The 18,798-nt window shown below is 35.5% G+C and overlaps 1 long non-coding RNA gene across 3 annotated transcripts; it reads left to right on the top strand.

The window, feature by feature from the left end:
- The first annotated feature begins 3,545 nt into the window (after positions 1–3,545).
- LOC111095561 lies at positions 3,546–17,237 on the top strand. Of its 3 annotated transcripts, XR_005358286.1 has the most exons (4): positions 3,561–3,669; positions 7,746–7,806; positions 14,610–14,674; positions 17,106–17,237. It is a non-coding gene; the product is annotated as an uncharacterized LOC111095561 (long non-coding RNA). The 3 variants fall into 3 exon arrangements; XR_005358285.1 differs by lacking the exon at positions 7,746–7,806 and having other exon boundaries at positions 3,546–3,669; XR_005358287.1 differs by lacking the exons at positions 3,561–3,669; positions 7,746–7,806 and adding an exon at positions 9,794–10,056.
- Positions 17,238–18,798: the final 1,561 nt, after the last annotated feature.

Below are 18,798 nucleotides of genomic sequence, written 5' to 3' on the forward strand. Positions count from 1 at the left end.
GCTATTAAAATCTGTTTTTGTTCTTTACTTACTTAGGAGTTTCTATACAATTGCAGCTTAGATGGAATTGTGGTCCATAATGACAGGGCTTTTTTTTTTTTTTTTTTTTTTATTCTTTGTTTGCCAGTTATAATTTAGCCTTTTTAGAAATGATTTGCTCCCAGAAAATAATTTAAAGCTACAGTCAAGATTTCTTCTAGACAACATCATCCTTAAAAGTCTCAAAGAACACAATCAAATTACTATCTTCAAAAATCTTAAATTTGTTACCAAATTTGCAATTTTCAGACATGTAATTCTTAGTTTGTTCTTCCTGATTTTGTTGCCTTTTAAGCTAATCCATGACATTTTTGACAAATTTTAAGCTGTCACTTGGAATTTTGCAGAAGAACTTTTAAATACCACAAGATATATGCAGGTTTTTTATGAATAGCACTGATGCCACATTATATTGTGCTGAGGGTCCACATACAGTGGCTGTTTTGAGTCAAGCCTGTAGCTCACTTGGGTATCATCTCCATGGTAACTTGTTTACAAGGGCTGAAATACAAGCTGAAAATTCAAGGTTAGTTTTTCCTTTGTTGCTGTTTTGATGTTTTGGCAATTGAAATAATGTGGGTATAAGACTTGATTTAAACAGCTTCATGGCAGGCTGAGTCAAAACAAAACTCTATACAAAATGTGCTTTCTTCATCTCCATTAAAAAAGAGAGAATTCAAAATAATATTTAATCAGAACCATCAGTTACATCTCCCTTTCATATTCCAAAACAGCAGTCCTCCTGCTGCACTTTGGAATCACAACTTGGGAAATAGGTTTAAGGCTTGTTATCTCTTGAATCAATAAATTTTTTTTTGTGCATAATGTTCTGCCTCAGATAAAGAATTTAGTTTATTTTAAACCATTATTATATTGGGAGGATAAGCAGTTTTAGTACCTCTATCTTCCATGTGGATGGAACTTTTGTATTCTAAAAATTGACTACATTTTCCATGTTATAAAAAAAATTCTACTCAATTCCCAGAAATAATCATAAAATGATTCCGATTATAACAATTGAATTAGTGGAATGTTTGTATTGATTATGGAAAATTTAAATTTAGATTATATTCAAAGAATTACTAAGTTTTGAATAGCAAGTTATAACCCAGAGTGATCTTATATCTATAGCATTTGGTCCTTCAAATAAATTTCTACCAAGCAGCGGAGAGTAGAAAAATAATGTAATTTATCTTACCTGCTCTTCATAATGTCTTTATAAATCTTAATAAACATTTAAAGAATACAATGTAACCTCCTAAAACCAGACTGAGATGCCCACTACTATACTTTCTCTAAAATTTCCTTTAAGTATAACTGATATCAAAATACAATATTGTACCTATTAGCATAAAGGTAGTAATCTAAGAAAACCAAAGGCAGACTTAAGACAGTTTAATTCAGAATTTTGGCATTTCTCTAGTAAGAATGATGGAATGAGGTTCATGCTTTATCATTTTTAGGAATCAGCTCATAAAGAAATCTCTTCCTCTTAGACTCTTGACCAAATCCTCTACCCTGGCTCTTTCAGTAATATTGATATAAAATCAATAATGTCTACTACAATCATTTATTTACCTATTGATCTCACCAATCATCAATTATCACAGTGTCTGATGTAAGAAGACAGATAAGCATATTTGCTGACTAAATGTCTGGTTTTGTCATAGTTGGTCCTATTCCTAGGGCTTTGTTAATAATGCTGACTTGCTACTACAATCTCTCTCATGATTTTGTTTTGTTTTCCCAATGTGGAAGTATAGAACATTTTACTTTTTATGCCCACATGGGAGAAAAGACAGTCAAGTACTTGCCAAACACACTCGAGAGCATAAGACTCAGACTTTCCCTTAATTTCTCATCTAACCCCTTCCCCCACATGAGGACACTTCTTGTTTTCACTCAAACTGCACTCAAGCTTCATGATGATTCTTCCCTCTAGGTAGAGCTAAACAAATGGGTTTCACTATAATAGAAATTTCTGAGCATATCAGTTGGATATAGTTTTTGTTCCTTAAAATATCTTTAGTACAGGGTATAGGAATGTTAGTGAATGCTGAAACTAGACTACATAGATGACTTTAATCATACTGGGAATATTAGTGCCACCTCATTAAATTCTACCTGGGTTCTTGGCTTGTCTTTATCTATTTTTTAGTTTTTTTCTTGACGATACTGAGAATTTTTTTTCCTCTTGTATTCTGTATTCCTTTTGCACAGCTTCTTAATCTCACATCACAGTTTTCCCATGCAATACCCATTCTGTTTTTTATTCTTATACTGCAACTATTACACATACAAAGTTTACTGTTAGAAAAAAAATGGTAAATCAAATGCCTGATTATGAAATAGCTTTTACTAATATTTATTTGTTTATTTATTTATTTGAGGGGGGTGGGAGGAGGGGCAGATAGAGAGGAACAGAGAAAAATCTCAGACCCCTGCTGTCCACTAAGCCTGGACCCCCATGCCTCACACTGAGCTCAATGCAAGGCTTGATCTCATAACCCAAGTTGAAATCAAGAGTCGGACACTCAACTGACTGAGCCACCTACATGCCTCTCTAAACTACCTTTTGGGGTGTCTGGGTGGCTCAGTTGGCTAAGTATCCAACTCCTGGTTTCAGTTTAGGACATGATCTCATGGGTTCTCAGATTGATTCAGCACAGCTTAGGGCTCAGTGCTCAGTTGGGATTCTGCTTGAAAGAATCTCTCCCTCTGCCCCTCCTCCTGCTCTCCCTCTTGCTCTCTCTTAAATAAATAAATAAATAAATAAATAAATAAATAAATAAATCATTAAATAAATGAGTAAATAAATTACCTTCAATGCAAGACTAATATATACTGATCTCAAGTTGAATGAAACAGTGTGGTTCAATCACTTTATTTCTTAATGGCTCAAAGCAGAGACCAATAAAATCCTAAAGAATAGCACACAGGTGATTTTCACCCAGAGATTATGGGTTTAATTCTGAAATAAACAGTGAAAAAGGATTTTTTTCCTTAATGAACTTGTATTAAAATAGATGTAAACAATGCCGATGGTATTATATGGAGTGAGTTGGAAAGAATCATTATATGTTAAGTCAAGAACACAATTAAGAAGCAACATGATATTTCCATTTTTTAAACTCCCCATTTACTTTAATTAAACTCACACTGAGAAATCCTATTTTTTTTTCCTTTTCAAAGATATAATAAAAATGGTGAATTAAAAAGTAGGATCCACCTTCACCCTTCTATTTGTTTCTTGAGAGGAATGATGGCACTAGAATAGAAAATCTGAAAATATGTAGTTTAAAATTACATTTGGGGGCGGGGTAAGATGGCAGAAGAGTGGGGTCCCCAAGTCACCTGTCCCCACAAGCATACCTAGATAACTTTCAAATCATCCTGAAAACCTACGAATTAGTGCTGAGATTTAAGGAGAGAACAGCTGGAATGCTACAGAGAGAAGAGTTCATGAATTCTAACAAGGTAGGAAGATTCTAAAATAAATAAATAAAAAAGAATCCAGTGGGGTGGGGGCCCTGAGAGCAGCCGGGCTAAAGCCGGTCCGCAAGAGCCTCCAGGACAGGAAAGCCCAGGCCCGGAGAAGCAGGAACTTTAAAAATCTTCCCAGAGGGAAAGGTGCTGGCAGGAAACTCGGGCAGGATCCCGGGAGGGGCAGTGGAGCCCCCAGGTTCCCGGGGTCACTAACAGAGGGGGTGCGCCCGGGGGAGATGCGCCCCAGCCTGCGGGCCGAGCGCCGTGGAGGGCTGGAGCGGGGCGGCGGGGCCTCGGGAGCAGCTCAGGCCGTGGTCCGCGGAGGGGGTGCGCCCTGGGCCTTCGGGAGCCGCGGCCCAGAGCGCGATTCCAGCCTCAAAGGCCCTGGATCCCAGGGCGCCGGGGGGCGCAGCCCAGGATCCTGCCCTCCCCCCGGGACAGGCGGAGGCGGGGGGCACAGGACAGCGAGGACGCCCCTGCCGCCGGGCGCCCCCGAGCTGTGCAGGTCAGCGCCCCCCGCCCGGAGCATCCAGGCCAGTGTGGACAGGGAGCTGCGGTAGTTCCTGCGGGAGCTGACTCCAGGGCTGGGGAGCTGGCCGCCGCCAGTGGGGTTGTTCCTCCTGGTGTCATCCTGTGCCTGAGAGGATGGGGGTGCCTGGGAACAGGGGCCTCACAGGATAAATAGCTCCGACTGAGCCATGCACCTGGCAGGGGGCAGGGCAGCTCCCCCAGGTGCACACACCTGAGAATCAGCACAGCAGGGGAAGGACAGGGGAAGAGCAAGTTCTGGACTAAGCAGTGCTGGAAGCTCCAGGGGAAGTCGAAGTATTTACAGTATATAGAACTAGAGGATACCCCTCCTTGTTTTTCGTTTTTGTTTGCTTTTTCCCTCTTTTTTCTCTTTTTTTCCTTCTTTTTTCCAGTACAACTTGTTTTTAGTCACTCTGCACTGAGCAAAATGACTAGAAAGAACTCACCAACAAAGAAAGAATCAGAAATAGTACTCTCTCCCACAGAGTTATAGAATTTGGATTACAATTCGATGTTAGAAAGCCAATTCAGAAGCACAATTATAAAGCCACTGGTGGCTCTGGAAAAAAACATAAAGGATTCAACAGACCTCATGACTGCAGAATTTAGATCTAATCAGGCCAAAATTAAAAATTAAATGAGATGCAATCCAAAGTGGAGGTTCCAACGATGAGGGTTAATGAGGTAGAAGAACGAGTGACTGACATAGAAGACAAGTTGATGGCAAGGAAGGAAGCTGAGGAAAAAAGAGAAAAAACAATTAAAAGATCATGAGGAAAGGTTAAGGGAAATAAATGACAACCTCAGAAGGAAAAATCTATGTTTAATTGGGGTTCCAGAGGGCATCGAAAGGACAGAGGACCAGAAAGTGTATTTGAACAAATCATAGCTGAGAACTTCCCTAACTTGGGGAGGGAAACAGGCATTCAGATCCAGGACATAGAGAGATTCCCCCCCTAAAATCAATAAAAACTGTTCACCTCTGACATTTAATAGTGAAACTTGCAAATTCCAAAGATAAAGAAAAAATGCTTAAATCAGCAAGAGACAAGAGATCCCTAACTTATATGGGAAGAAATATTAGATTAACAGCAGAACTCTCCACAGAGACCTGGCAGGCCAGAAAGGTCTGGCAGGATATATTCAGGGTCCTAAATGAGAAGAACCTGCAGCCAAAAATACTTTATCCAGCAAGGCTCTCATTCAGAACAGAAGGAGAGATAAAGAGCTTCCAAGATAGGCAGAAACTGAAAGAATATGTGACCACCAAACCAGCTCTGCAAGAAATATTAAGGGGGACCCTGTAAAAGAAAGAGGAAGCCCAAAGAAATAAGCCACAAAAACAAGGACTGAATAAGTATTATGATGACACTAAATTCATATCTTTCAATAGTCACTCTGAACGTGAATGGGCTTAATGATTCCATCAAAAGGCACAGGGCTTCAGACTGGATAAAAAAGCAAGATCCATCTATGCTGTCTACAAGAGACTCATTTTAGGCTTAAGGAAACCTACCGCCTGAAAATAAAAGTTCAGAGAACCATTTACCATTCAAATGGTCCTCAAGAGAAAGCAGGGGTAGCAATCCTCATATCAGATAAATTAAAGTTTATCCCAAAGACTGTATAGTAAGAGATGAAGAGGAGCACTATATCATAAAGGATCTATCCAACAAGAGGACCTAACATTCATGAATAGTTATGCCCCTAATGTGGGAGATGCCAAGTATATCAAGCAATTAATAACCAAAGTAAAGACATCCTTAGATAATAATGCACTAATACTGGGAGACTGCAACACGGCACTTTCTGTAAATGACCGATATTCTAAGCACAACATCTCCAAAGAAACAAGAGCTTTAAATGATACACTGGACCAGATGGATTTCACAGATATCTACAGAACTTTACATCCAAATGCAACTGAATACACATTCTTCTCAAGTGCTCATGGAACTTTCTCCGGAATAGACCACATACTGGGTCACAAATCAGGTCTTAACTGATCCCAAAGTATTGGGGTTTTCCCCTGCATATTTTCAGACCATAATGCTTTGAAACTAGATCTCAATTACAAGAAGAAATTTGGAAGAAATTCAAACACATGGAGGTTAAAATTACATTTAAGATAGTCCCAAATTTATTATGAATAATTGTGTTAATTGTTCTACAAAAATAAGTAAAAGATATTGAAAGGAAAAATGCAAATAAGAGATAAAGAGCCTTAGATTGATTCCCCAGTCAAAATGTCTGGCAGCTAACTCTGCCCAACACAATGAACAAGCCATGCATCATTGGAGAAGAGCAGATAAATGTCAGTCAAGTATGTTCTTAAGGCAGAGAGAATGTAATACCATTAACACACTTTCACAATATTACCCTGCCTATGAAGACCCACTTTTCCATTCAAACTTCTCCATCAAATGGTATTGCATAAATAGGAGCATCACTGTTTTATAATTCTTCATTCAAACTTTCCTACTTACCCACAAAAGATTCTTGGAAACAACAGAATAAAGGTAACAACCCTCTCTTATTTGTTAGATCCAATAATTAAGTGCATTATTTTAATAGGAAATGAACATCCAAATGCAACTGAATAGCCTCAAAATATAATATTAAATTGTTTAGACCTCTTATGATAGTCAAGTGATTGAAAGAACTTTAAGACATGAACTCTCTAAATAGAAGAATTGATAGCTATTCAACAAATCGAATCTATACTAATGACACCATAAGCTTTAAGACAGCTAACTAGCTACTGATAATTAAAAATTCCCTTTAGTTGGCTCTCTAAACTGGGTAGTAAAATTAATATAACAGACGATAAAGAATTAATGCAAAATAATATACATAGTCAAGGACTAAACTTTATGATAGTACTAAAAATGCTATAGGCTTTCAAAGAAGAAAATTATTAATAAAGGGTCAGTCATTAAAACTTCCATGGGAAACAGAAATTTATATTTTAACTTGAATCTTTAACTTTTGCATTGATAAAATTTTATTTTTGCAAGGATAAAAATGAGTTATGTCCGTAGGAGTGATAGAGAAAGGAAAATAATCTGATAAAGTAGAAATGTCTGTTAGACAAGGCTGAAATGGTAGTATGGGATCCAATTACTCTACCATTGGAAGCTAGGTAGAGAATTTTAGACTTATGTTTGTAACAGAGAATAATTAATGGGTTGGAAATATTAAGTGAATGGGTGTTTTTAGAAAGAAAAGAGCATTTAAAGAATATGTGCATTATATCTAGAAATAAGGCTTGAGTTAGGAATCCTGTTTTGTTAAGTTTGGTAGCAATAAGAATAAAAAATTCAGCGATATACAGAATTTGATATCCTAGTAAATATATATAATGAATAAAAAGAATTGACCAAGATTTCAAACTGCAAATTTGGGTGATAAAGAGAATATAATCTCAATGGGAACAAAACAGCATGTTTAATATAATGTAAAAGTAGTTTTGAATATCTTCTTGTTAAAAAAAAAAGAATATTTTCTTGTTATATCAGTAGTAGGACAATATGTTTTATGGTCATTCCCTAGGTTTATATCAAACTCTTGCTTTTAGAGATATGTTTCAAGAGTCAGAAAAGTTCTATCAACTTTACTTAAGTTTCTGTGTGCTGGAACCACCAATATTCCTAAATTTCCCTTAAAGTTTATCTATTATATTTGCACAGCAAAGAAAACTGTCAACAAAATTATAAAGCAACCTTCTGAATGTGGAAGATATTGCAAACGGTAAGTCCAATAAGTGATTAATATCCAAAACATATAAAGAATTCATACAACTCAACACCAAAATCTAATAATGCAATTAAAAATGGGTAGAAGATCTGAATATTTTTCCAAAAAGACAACATCAGGGAAAAGTAAAAAAAACACAGTGAGATATCACCTCACACTATTCAGATTGCTAGTATCATAAAGACAAGAAATAAGTATGGGCAAGGATGTGGAGATACAAAAATAAAAACAAAAACAAAATGTTTGTGCACTGTTGGCGACAATGTAAATTGATGTAACCACTATGGAAAATGGTATGCAGCAACTTCATAACATTAAACATTAAAATAGCATGCCATCCAGTAATTGCACTGCTGGGTATTTACTTAAAGGAAAACAAAAACACTAATTCTAAAAGATATATGCACCCTATGTTTATTGCAGTACTATTTACAATAGCCAAGATATGGAATGTCCATAGATAGATAAATGGATAAAGAAATGTGAGATGTGGTATGTGTATGCATACATACATACACATATATGGAATATTACTTATTCATAAAAACGTAATGAAATCTTGCCATTCATGACAGCATGGATGGACCTAGAGGGTATTATGCTAAGTGAAATAGGTCAGACAAAGACAAATGCTATATGATTTCACTTATATGTGTAATTAAAAAAAAATCAAACGAACAAACAACAATAGAAACAGACTCATAAGGGGCTCCTGGGTAGCTCAGTGGTTGAGAGTCTGCTTTTGGCCCAGGTTGTGATCCTGGGGTCCTAGGATCGAGTCCTCTATTGGGCTCCCCCCAGGGATCCTGCTTCTCCCTCTGCCTATGTCTCTGCCTCTCTCTGTGTCTCTCATGAATAAATAAATAAAACATAAAAAAAAAAAAAGAAAAAAGAAACAGACTCATAAAAACAGAAAACAAACTGGTGGCTGCCAGAAAGGAGGAAGATAGGTGATGGGTGATATGAATTTCCAGGGGGAAAAGGAAGCTTAGATACATGTCATTCACAGTTTTTCTCTTTGTAAAAAATAATATAAAAAATATAATATATATAATAAATATATAAATTATATATAATATACAAGTATATTTATATTTAAATATATAGAATATAATATATTAATATATAAAAACATAATACATATATATGAATGTATTAGTGTTGCTTAAGTATACACTTTTTTACACAGATATTTATGAAATATTATTCTAGACTAAATTCTATGCTAGATACTGGAGACAATGTTTTCATGCTGTTTGAATAAGCAAAAGGTGGGAAGGTATTAGATCAAGCTAGTTGTCCTATTAGTAACATATTTCAAGAAGAATAAATTCAAGAAACAATAAATCACAAATTCTTTACTAGTAACAGGAACACATCTAGCTCTTGATCTCCCACAATACATTGTCTAATTAATTTTGGACTTTATTTTCAAAATAAAATTTAAACAAGATATACCTTTGAATTCTAGAAAGTCTTGCCCACACATCAAGTCATGGAATGATGGAGGCATTAAAATACTGGACTCTGGAGAGCAAGGTCTCAATTAAAAAAATCACAGTGGGGATGCCTGGGTGGCTCAAGCAGTTAAGCCTTTGCCTTTGGCTTAGGGTGTGATCCTGTAGTCCTGGGATCGAGTCCTACATCAGGCTTCCTTCATGGAGCTTATTCTCCCTCTGTCTATGCCTCTGCCTCTCTGTGTGTGTGTGTCTCTCATGAATAAATTAAAAAAAAAATCAAAGGGTTCTGTATATCTTCCAGTGAATGCTTTACATGCAGTTAAAAAAAAAAAAAAAAACTTAGAATGTATTAGCTCAACCAAAATTTCATGAAGATGAAAAGGAAAACAAAAATAAAAATTCCTCAGCTTTACAATCCAGAGCAGATCCTGACAAAACATTGAATCTATGGGTCATAGAGAATATGGTGTGACGACCAAGTAATGCACCCATGGAGATAGAACAGAACTGCAGTCCAGCACAATTCCACAATGAGGAATTAAAACTAGGTGTTCATGGAGAACACAGAAGAATGTCAGCCACCTTTAACTAGACTTGAATACAAATAAAATTTAAGATTTTACATTTGAGATGCTGAAGAGTCCCAATGTGATAACTGTCTTCAATCAATTATAAGGACACTAGTACAAGAAAATATACATCCTGGCTTAAATTAGTGTAGAGCAAGAAGAGGACATAGAAATTGGCCCACTTAAAAGAAAAATGCAGATTCAATATTATAAAGGTATTTCTGTTTGTTTGTCTGTTTGTCTGTTTGTTTTTTAAGCAATTTTAAGTGAAGACTCTTCCAGGGCCCTGAAAGATCAGCTCTGGTGAACCCCAGCCAGTCTTATTTTTAGATAATTGTATGTTAGGACTAACTATATTGCTAATGACATACAGTCCTTTCATAGTGTGTATTTGAGCACACTTGTAACCCAGGTTAAAAGAAAATACTCTGATATCATTTTTTTTTAACTGTACATGGTCACTATTTTAAATTCTGATTCCTAGGTAACAAGCTAGGTTAATATGACCCCTTTCTCCTTTTGGAATAACAGAAGAAAGTGTTTCATTTTTGTTTGTTTGTTTGTTTTTTGTGGTTTTTTTGGTTGTTATTGTTACCACAATGTATTCAAGGACGATTTCTTGAGATCACCAGTATGGATTTTTCCCCTGAAATTAATTAATAACAGTTATCAAAGATAGGTTCATGCCCTGAGTAAAAAGAAACAATTAACTAGTTTAGGATAATTAATTCCTACATCTTGTATACTTTTCAGAGACTACTTATATATGCCAATATTCCTCTGGCTGTCTGCCAAATAATGAGCTGCTTTTTTTTTTTTTTTCTTAAGGTTAGCCATATTATCATAGTACTCCAAGCACAGAGTTCTATATTAAACAGCACATGCCCCCCTAATTATTTTCAACTCAAACATTTTTGTTTAACCTGCCCATAAATTGAACTTCAAAAGTATTTAGTTGTTAATTTGCTTTATTATATATTGTTTTAGATTGCCTTTTAAAATTCTTTTTAAATCATCAGTGTTTGGTAGGCACTTTAATTTTAAAAACTTGTTAATTAGTGCTATCACAGAAATTCTTGTGCATCATGCCACACTTATCAATATGTAATGGCTGACAAATTATGGGAACCTGAAAGCGATATTTTAGATAATCTACACATAGAATAGGAGAACAGTGAAATTATAGAAGAGGTTCAGGACTGAAGAAAGAGTATTAACAATAAAAAATCTAACATAAGAGGAAACACTCTCCTTAAAGGTGCTGTCTGGTCTGAGGCACAAAATTTTGACAGTTTTCTCTTAACTCTTAGAATTTGATTATTTGCATGATTGGAGTTGATTTTACCAGAAAAATTAAAGAAAAAATTAAAGAAAACTGTATTGCATAACTAAATACTATAAAAATGTTTTGATAGAGGGAAATTTAGGTATAGACATGGGGGGGGTAAGCATTTTCACATGTTCATATTTATTTAAATTCCAAGATAAAACTAACTCTGTGGTGAATTTTAGTAAATCACTAACCCAAAGAAAACTTAGTCCATTTATATGGTTACTTTCTTTGATGGAAAAAATAATTGAGGTCAGCAAAAGAAGTTATAATCCATAAAGGTAAGAGGTGAAAGAATCTTTCTGTGTGTATTATGTTTCAGAGAATTATACATAGGTAAGGATTTAAAGGGACCTGATAGTTACCAAATCCATTCTGCCACTTTGCTTTTACATACTTTAAATGGACCTACATTAAAATAGATCAAAGTTTTTCTGAATGGCTGTATAAGGAACTTGATAGATTCTTTATGGAAAAAGAGATAAAACTGAAAAAATATATTAAAAAAATTTAGTCTCTGAAAATTGAACAAAAAGTCTATTTCAAAATTGTAAGCATTTATTTAAGAAAATCCACAGGGGAAGTCTGCACTATTTACAACAAGACTGCCACATTCCCCACTCCTCAGCTTGATGTTCCAGAAAACTCTATACTAGACTGGTAGGATGACCTGTGAGGACCTACCTGCAGCTACCATACTCTCTCCTCACTCCAAGGTATAGAACTTCCATTCCAGGTACCACCAGAGCACCCTGTGAGGACCAGTAAATCCTATCTCTTTGATAAGTGTAAATTGTTGTAGAGATTCTGTCCATGGTAGGCATGACAGGCTGTGAAAAGAGTCACCTAAGTGTCCTTGCTGGAGGGACTTGACTTTATTTGCAGCATACAATGGGAAAAATTGTTCCCAAGAGTGGTGCCAAAAACCACAGTGATCACAGTAGCCACTAGCCGTAGAAAGACAAACATCTCCACAGGAGGAAGAAAAACAAACAGCTGACTGACCAGAAATTTAACAAGACGTGCTTGAGACAGAGATAGACAGAAGGATCCTGCTTAGATTATACTCCCTGCCTGGTGGTATGGAAGCCTGTGTGCCTATGTAAAACTATGCCCATGCAGGAGCAATTGGAAAAGCCCCTAGACCCTTTCTGAAATCATGCCAGACTTTAAACACTTTGAACTTTAGAAGTACACACAAGGTACATGTAGATCTACAGACACAATGCATGGATGCCTTATTGACTCAGGGAACTTAAGCATGCTTCTGACCAAATACTGTCTGAACACTAAGCTGTGGTGACTTAGGAAACCACGTATTTTTTGTTTTTGTTTCTTAGAAATAAACCTGAGCAATGATATCAGAGGCTGCCACACTATGGAGAAAACAGATCTCACAGAATTTGTAAACTTAAGTTGCTAAACAAAGAAGCATAAGGTAGCAAAGACAACCAACTCTGGGGGAATAAGGATCATAATTCAAAGTTGCAACAATGTATCATGTAAAGCGTCTCAAAAATCATGAAATATATATCTGAAAGTATGTATAACCCATCTAGTAGAAAAATATGGACAATAAAAATTGGCTTTGAAGGTGTCTAGATGTTGGACTTAGTAGGCAAACACTTCAAATCAGTTATAAATATGTTCAAGACACTAAAAGACGCTATCACTTACAGAATGAAAAGACAGTACAATAACAATCCAGCAATAAATAATATCAACAAAGAGATAAAAATCATGAAAAAAGAAGCAAATAGAAATTATTGATTTGAAAATACATAATGAAAGACTTATAAGAAGGATTCAATAATACATTTGATCACAATGATCAGTGAACTTGAAGATAGATTAATAGAGGTATTCCAATCTAATATACAAAAGTAAAAAGAAATAAAATGAGCAGAGCCACAGAGATCTGTGGGACAAAAACCAAACTGATATATATATATATATATACACACTTTCCTTGCATTTTAGAACTATATATATATGATGATAGTTCTAAAATGCAAGGAAAGTAGGAGGCAGAAGAAATACTCAAGGAAATGACCAAAAACCTTCTGACTTAGATTAAAAAAACAACAACAACACTTTACACATCTATGAAGCTTTACGAAACTCCAGAAAGATAATGAAGTTTCAAAGAAAAAAAAAAGATAATGAAGTTTCACACCTAGACACATCACAAACGGTTGAAAGATAAAGACAAAGAGAAAATCCTGAAACATCAAGAGAACTCATTGTGCATAAGAGAACTCTATTAAGATTAACAACTGAATTCTCATAAAAAATAGAGTCCAGGAAGCAGTGGTCAGGATGGCATTTGAAATGAAAGAAAACAAAATAAAATAAAAAACAATTATCAACCAAGATTTCACCAAAAATGAAAGCAAAAATGAACTTTAAAAGTTCATATCTTTCAAAAATGAAAGCAAAATAATTATATAACCAGATAAACAAAGACTGAGAGAATTTGTTACTAGCAGGCCTGCTTTACAAGAAATACTAAAGGATTTTCTTCAAGTAGAATAAAAGTAATACCAGCCAATAATTCAAATCCACATGATGAAACAATGCCAATAAATATAATTATAATTATAAAATCAATTATAAATGTATATTTTGTTCTCCATTTTTCTCAGAAGTTTTTTAATTGCAAAAATTAGTATCTATAAAATTACATTATTAAAAAATAAACTATTAAACTTAATTGATAAGTTTAATTGATCTTTAGATGTAATTTATATGGCATTAACAGCACAAAGGAAGAAGAAGGGAAAAAAGTTATATTTGAGCAAGGAATTACCAGATAGTAATTCAAATACACAAAAGAAAAATGTTTATTCCAATCGTTAGGGGTTTTAAAATTGGTTTCCTCATTCATTCACTCATTTGCTCTATCCATACTGACCAGGCTCCATCTTGCCTAATGCCTTTCACTTCCTGATACCACTGCCTGAGGAAACAGATCTTCAGATTTTCAGAATTTCTCATGGGTACCTAACTCACTTCATTCAAAAGTCACACCTTAAATCTCTCCTTCACCATTTTATCTAACATAATATTCCAAACCCTCTTTCCATCATTTTCTATCTCATTAGATACATATTTTAGAAATGCTCAGAACAAATCGGTCCTCATAATTACTATCAGGAATGACATAAAAATCTGATACAGGACTTATCTAATGGTAATTATTTGAATTTATTTTGATTCATTTTTTACTAAGAAAATATAAGTATCCATAATTTACCTATCATAATATTTACTTTTTATTTCTCCTGCACAAATTGGTATTTTATTTTTTTAATCACCGTAATGAGTTTGCTGTTCTCTTCCTGGTACATTTCTGGTATAATTTAGGAGTAGCAGGCATTTGAGATGATGATAACTCATCTTCTGACAAGTGCCAGCCAAATTACTTGTGTTTCTTAGGGATTTCTGAGAGCTCCATCATGGAACTGAGAAAGCCTACATGAAGCCTGGAGTTCCATTTAGAGGTATGCGGTTTAGCTTTGTGCTACCAGATATAATTCTTCTGTAAAATCTTTTCAAAGCCAAAGACCCAGTGTTTCCTAACTCAGAATTAATTCCTCAAGAAGATAACACAGGAATGTATGTGGTCTGGGCTTTGAAAATGTCTTCTATAGTATGGTATGAGAAATTAAGAAACAAACAACATATAGCAATTGCAGTCTAACTTGAGCTGATAATTTAATGTTATTAAATAATTTGGTCAGCTGAAAGTGACTTAATAGTATTGCCTCTGCAGTAAGCCCTGGTCAAAGAAAGGAAGAAGTTATATGTACACAACCCCAGTGTTTAAAGAACTTGAATAGAATAAAATACATTTAACCTTAAAACCATACTTAATGAAACTTAATTTTCTTTTGGATGTTCAAAAGACACTTGAGATTTCACAGGGCTTTGGGTTTATTATAGACATCAATTATCATTGCACTGATAAGTATGAAAGAGCTAATAGGGAATTATGGTTAATAAGAAGTCAGAAAGACTAATTCTTACAAGATCTTTAATTTTGTGTAATTTTTAAAAAAGATTTTATTTATTTATTCACGAGAGACACAGAAAGAGAGAGAGAGAGAGAGGCAGAGACAGAGGCAGAGGGAGAAGCAGGCTCCATGAAGGGAGCCGGATGTGGGACTCCATACCGGGTCTCCAGGACCACGCCCTGGGCTGAAGGTGGCGCTAAACCACTGAGCCACCCAGGCTGCCCAAATTTTGTGTAATTTTGAAAAGACTTCCAAAAGTTAATCAGTACAATGTATGAAGTTACAGAGGAGAGTAAGAGTGTAAAATAGTCGTTCCTAACTCGGTTTAAATGCAACTGAAAGACAAAGCAAGAGAAAGAAGAAAGAAAGAGAGAAAGAGAGAAAGAGAGAAAGAAAGAAAGAAAAAAAAGAAAGAAAGAAAGAAAGAAAGAAAGAAAGAAAGAAAGAAAGAAAGAAAGAAAGAAAGAAAGAAAGAAGAAAGAGTTTGCCTTTCTATTAGATGAGTGATTCCAAGCTGGGAGCATTTTTGGTGATATTTGGAGACATTTTTGTTGTCCCAACTTGAGAGTGCTAAAGGGGGCAGCCTCTCACAACAAAGAATTATGTGGCCCAAATGTTAATATTTCTGAGGTTGAGGAAGCCTGTACTAGGATATTCAAAATGTTTAAGAATAGAGTTAATTATATACATTATATTTTATCTGTAATTTTTCCAAATTTGTAATTAATTCATTACAGAAAAATTAAAGAATTATAGTAAATATGGAAAACTCTAGACCTTTGTTGGAAAGATACTTTAGTATGACACAGATATTCAAAAGTTAGATCCAAGTATAATTTTCTAAAGGTTAAATTCCTTTCGACTTCATCCAAATCAAGATGGGATTTTTGTTTTGAGAGTTTACAAATTCTGTTCATCCTTTGACATGTATAAACTATTAGAGAATACATAACAAATGTTGATCAGGAATGTATCCCCTGTCAATTTTCCCTCTTCCTCTCTCTCAGCTTATTTACTCTGGCTTGGTAGAAATGAAGTAGACACAGACAGGTTGTATATGTAGAAGGGAAAAAGAGCTGGAAAGAAACTGAAAAGCTAATCCACTATGATGGCAGTCTGTAGCAAAGATAGTGTGCCAGAACTCTAAGGAGCCATCCATTACAAATGGTGACAGTACTGGCTTCTATCGCAGTCTCTGACATAGTGAGTTTCAGTAGTTATGTTCTCAAATTTTGAAAGCGATTGTGAACTTTAACTCAAAGTTTTTATTTTTTTTTCAATTAAAATTGGTATTTTCAATTCCAAATTAGTGTTTTCTAAAATGTTCAGCAATTTTCTCAATAGCTTTCATTTTCTTTTCAGGTCTACTTTTTCAGGTTATAAAGTGAAGTATTAATAATAACTATCTTAAAATTGTTTTTAGGTTCAAAACAAATATCATATATATATATTTTCAAATTCCAGCATTTCCTTCCCCATTCTCACTTTCTCTCATTTGATGATTTTGGTATCTGTCTACTTTACATCTACAATTAGAAGCTATCAGATATTCTAAACTCAACATGTTTGAAATTGAACTTCTGATACTTCCTCTAAATTTATTCTACCCAAAGCCTTTCCAATCTCATTTGATTACAACAACTCTTTTGTTTCTCATGCTGAAATCTTCACATTTCCCTTGTTCACCTCCCAAAAATAGTCTGTTAGAGAATATTGTTTGCTTTACCATCAAAATACACCTAGTATTTGATATCTATAATTCTTAAGAGTTGAACTATATTCCCCCAAAAAGGTATATCAAAGTCTTAACCCCTAGTGTCTTAGATATGACCTTATTTGGAAATAGGGTCTTTGTAGAAATAAGTTAAAATTAGATTATTCATGTGGACTCTAAACAATATGACTGTTGATCTTATAGAAGGGGAAATTGGGAGACAGAAACACACACAGACAAAAGATAGTCATGTGAAGATGGAGGAGTATCAGGTGATACATCTACAAGTGGAGGAATACCAAGGACTGCAGGCAATCCATCAGAAACTGGAAAAGGCAAGGAAAAATCTTTCCCCTATAGGTTTCAGAGGGAGTGTGGTCCTACAAACACCTGTGAACTCCAGAATTGAGATAATACATTTCTGTTGTAAGAAGACACCCTAGTTTATGGTACCTTATTATGGCAGCCCTAGGGAAAATGGATATAGCATCCACCATAATCTCTCATTTGAATGATGGTTCTAATCTCCTAACTAGTCTCTCTGCTTCCATTCTTGTACTGCTACAGAATGATCTTTAAAAACATAAGTCAGATTACATTTTTCTCCATTCAAAACTCCAAAGGAGGTATTATTGTTCTAAAAGCAAGAATATTATAGCCTCCCACTATCATTTTGACATTATCACATTGTACTGTCTCATCCCTCTTCCAGCCACACTGGCCTTGGTGCTGGATTTAGGATGACAAACTGTCCTGGTTTGGCGGGGCTGAGTACACAGGACATTCAATGCTAAATCAAGATAATTCGCAGGCAAATGGGGAAAGTAGGTCACCCTATTGTAGTTCACTGAATAGGCTAGACATCTGCAATAAGGTCTTTGATCTAGAACTAATAACCCCTTCACCTATTTAAAGCCTTTGCTCAAATTTCACCTTCTTCATGAAGCCTACACTCTTCATCCTATTTAAATTATGCTCTTCCCTCCTTTGCTCCCAAACCTCCTACTTACTGTTTTCTTTATTTTCTATCATACAAATCATCTTATAATAAATCATATATAACCTAATATATCCTATATCATATAGTTTACTTATTTTTATGTATTATTAACTTATTTTTAACTTATTTTTAGGGCAGCCCAGTTGGCTCAGCAGTTTAGTGCTGCCTCCAGCCCAGGGTATGATCCTAGAGACCTGCGATCGAGTCCCACGTCGGGCTCCCTGCATGGAGCCTGCTTCTCCCTCTGCCTGTGTCTCTGCCTCTTTCTCTCTCTCTCTCTCTGTCTCTCATGAATAAAAAAATAAAATCTTAAAAAAGATTATTAATTTATTTTTAAATATTTTATTTATTTGAAAGAGTAAAAGTGAGAGAGCAAGAGAGAGTATGAAATGGAGGAGAAGCAGATATAGAGGGAGAGGCAGACTCCCCAAAAAACAGGACCCTGGGCAGCCGGGGTGGCTCAGTGGTTTAGCACCATCTTCAGCCCAGGTATGATCCTGGAGACCCAGGATCAAGTCCCATGATGGGCTCCCTGCATGGAGCCTGCTTCTCCCTCTGCCTGTGTCTCTGCCTCTTTCTCTCTCTCTCTCTCTGTCTCTCATGAATAAAAAAATAAAATCTTAAAAAAAGATTATTAATTTATTTTTAAACATTGTATTTATTTGAAAGAGAGTAAAAGTGAGAGAGCAAGAGAGAGTATGAAATGGAGGAGAAGCAGATATATAGAGAGAGGCAGACTCCCCAAAGAACAGGACCCTGGGCAGCCCGGGTGGCTCAGTGGTTTAGCACCACCTTCAGCCCAGGGTATGATCCTGGAGACCCAGGATCAAGCCCCATGTCGGGCTCCCTGCATGGAGCCTGCTTTTCCCTCTGCCTGTGTCTCTGCCTCTCTCTCTC

The sequence above is a fragment of the Canis lupus genome, chromosome 4, assembly GCF_011100685.1.
Source record: "Canis lupus familiaris isolate Mischka breed German Shepherd chromosome 4, alternate assembly UU_Cfam_GSD_1.0, whole genome shotgun sequence".
Lineage (NCBI taxonomy): Eukaryota > Metazoa > Chordata > Mammalia > Carnivora > Canidae > Canis > Canis lupus.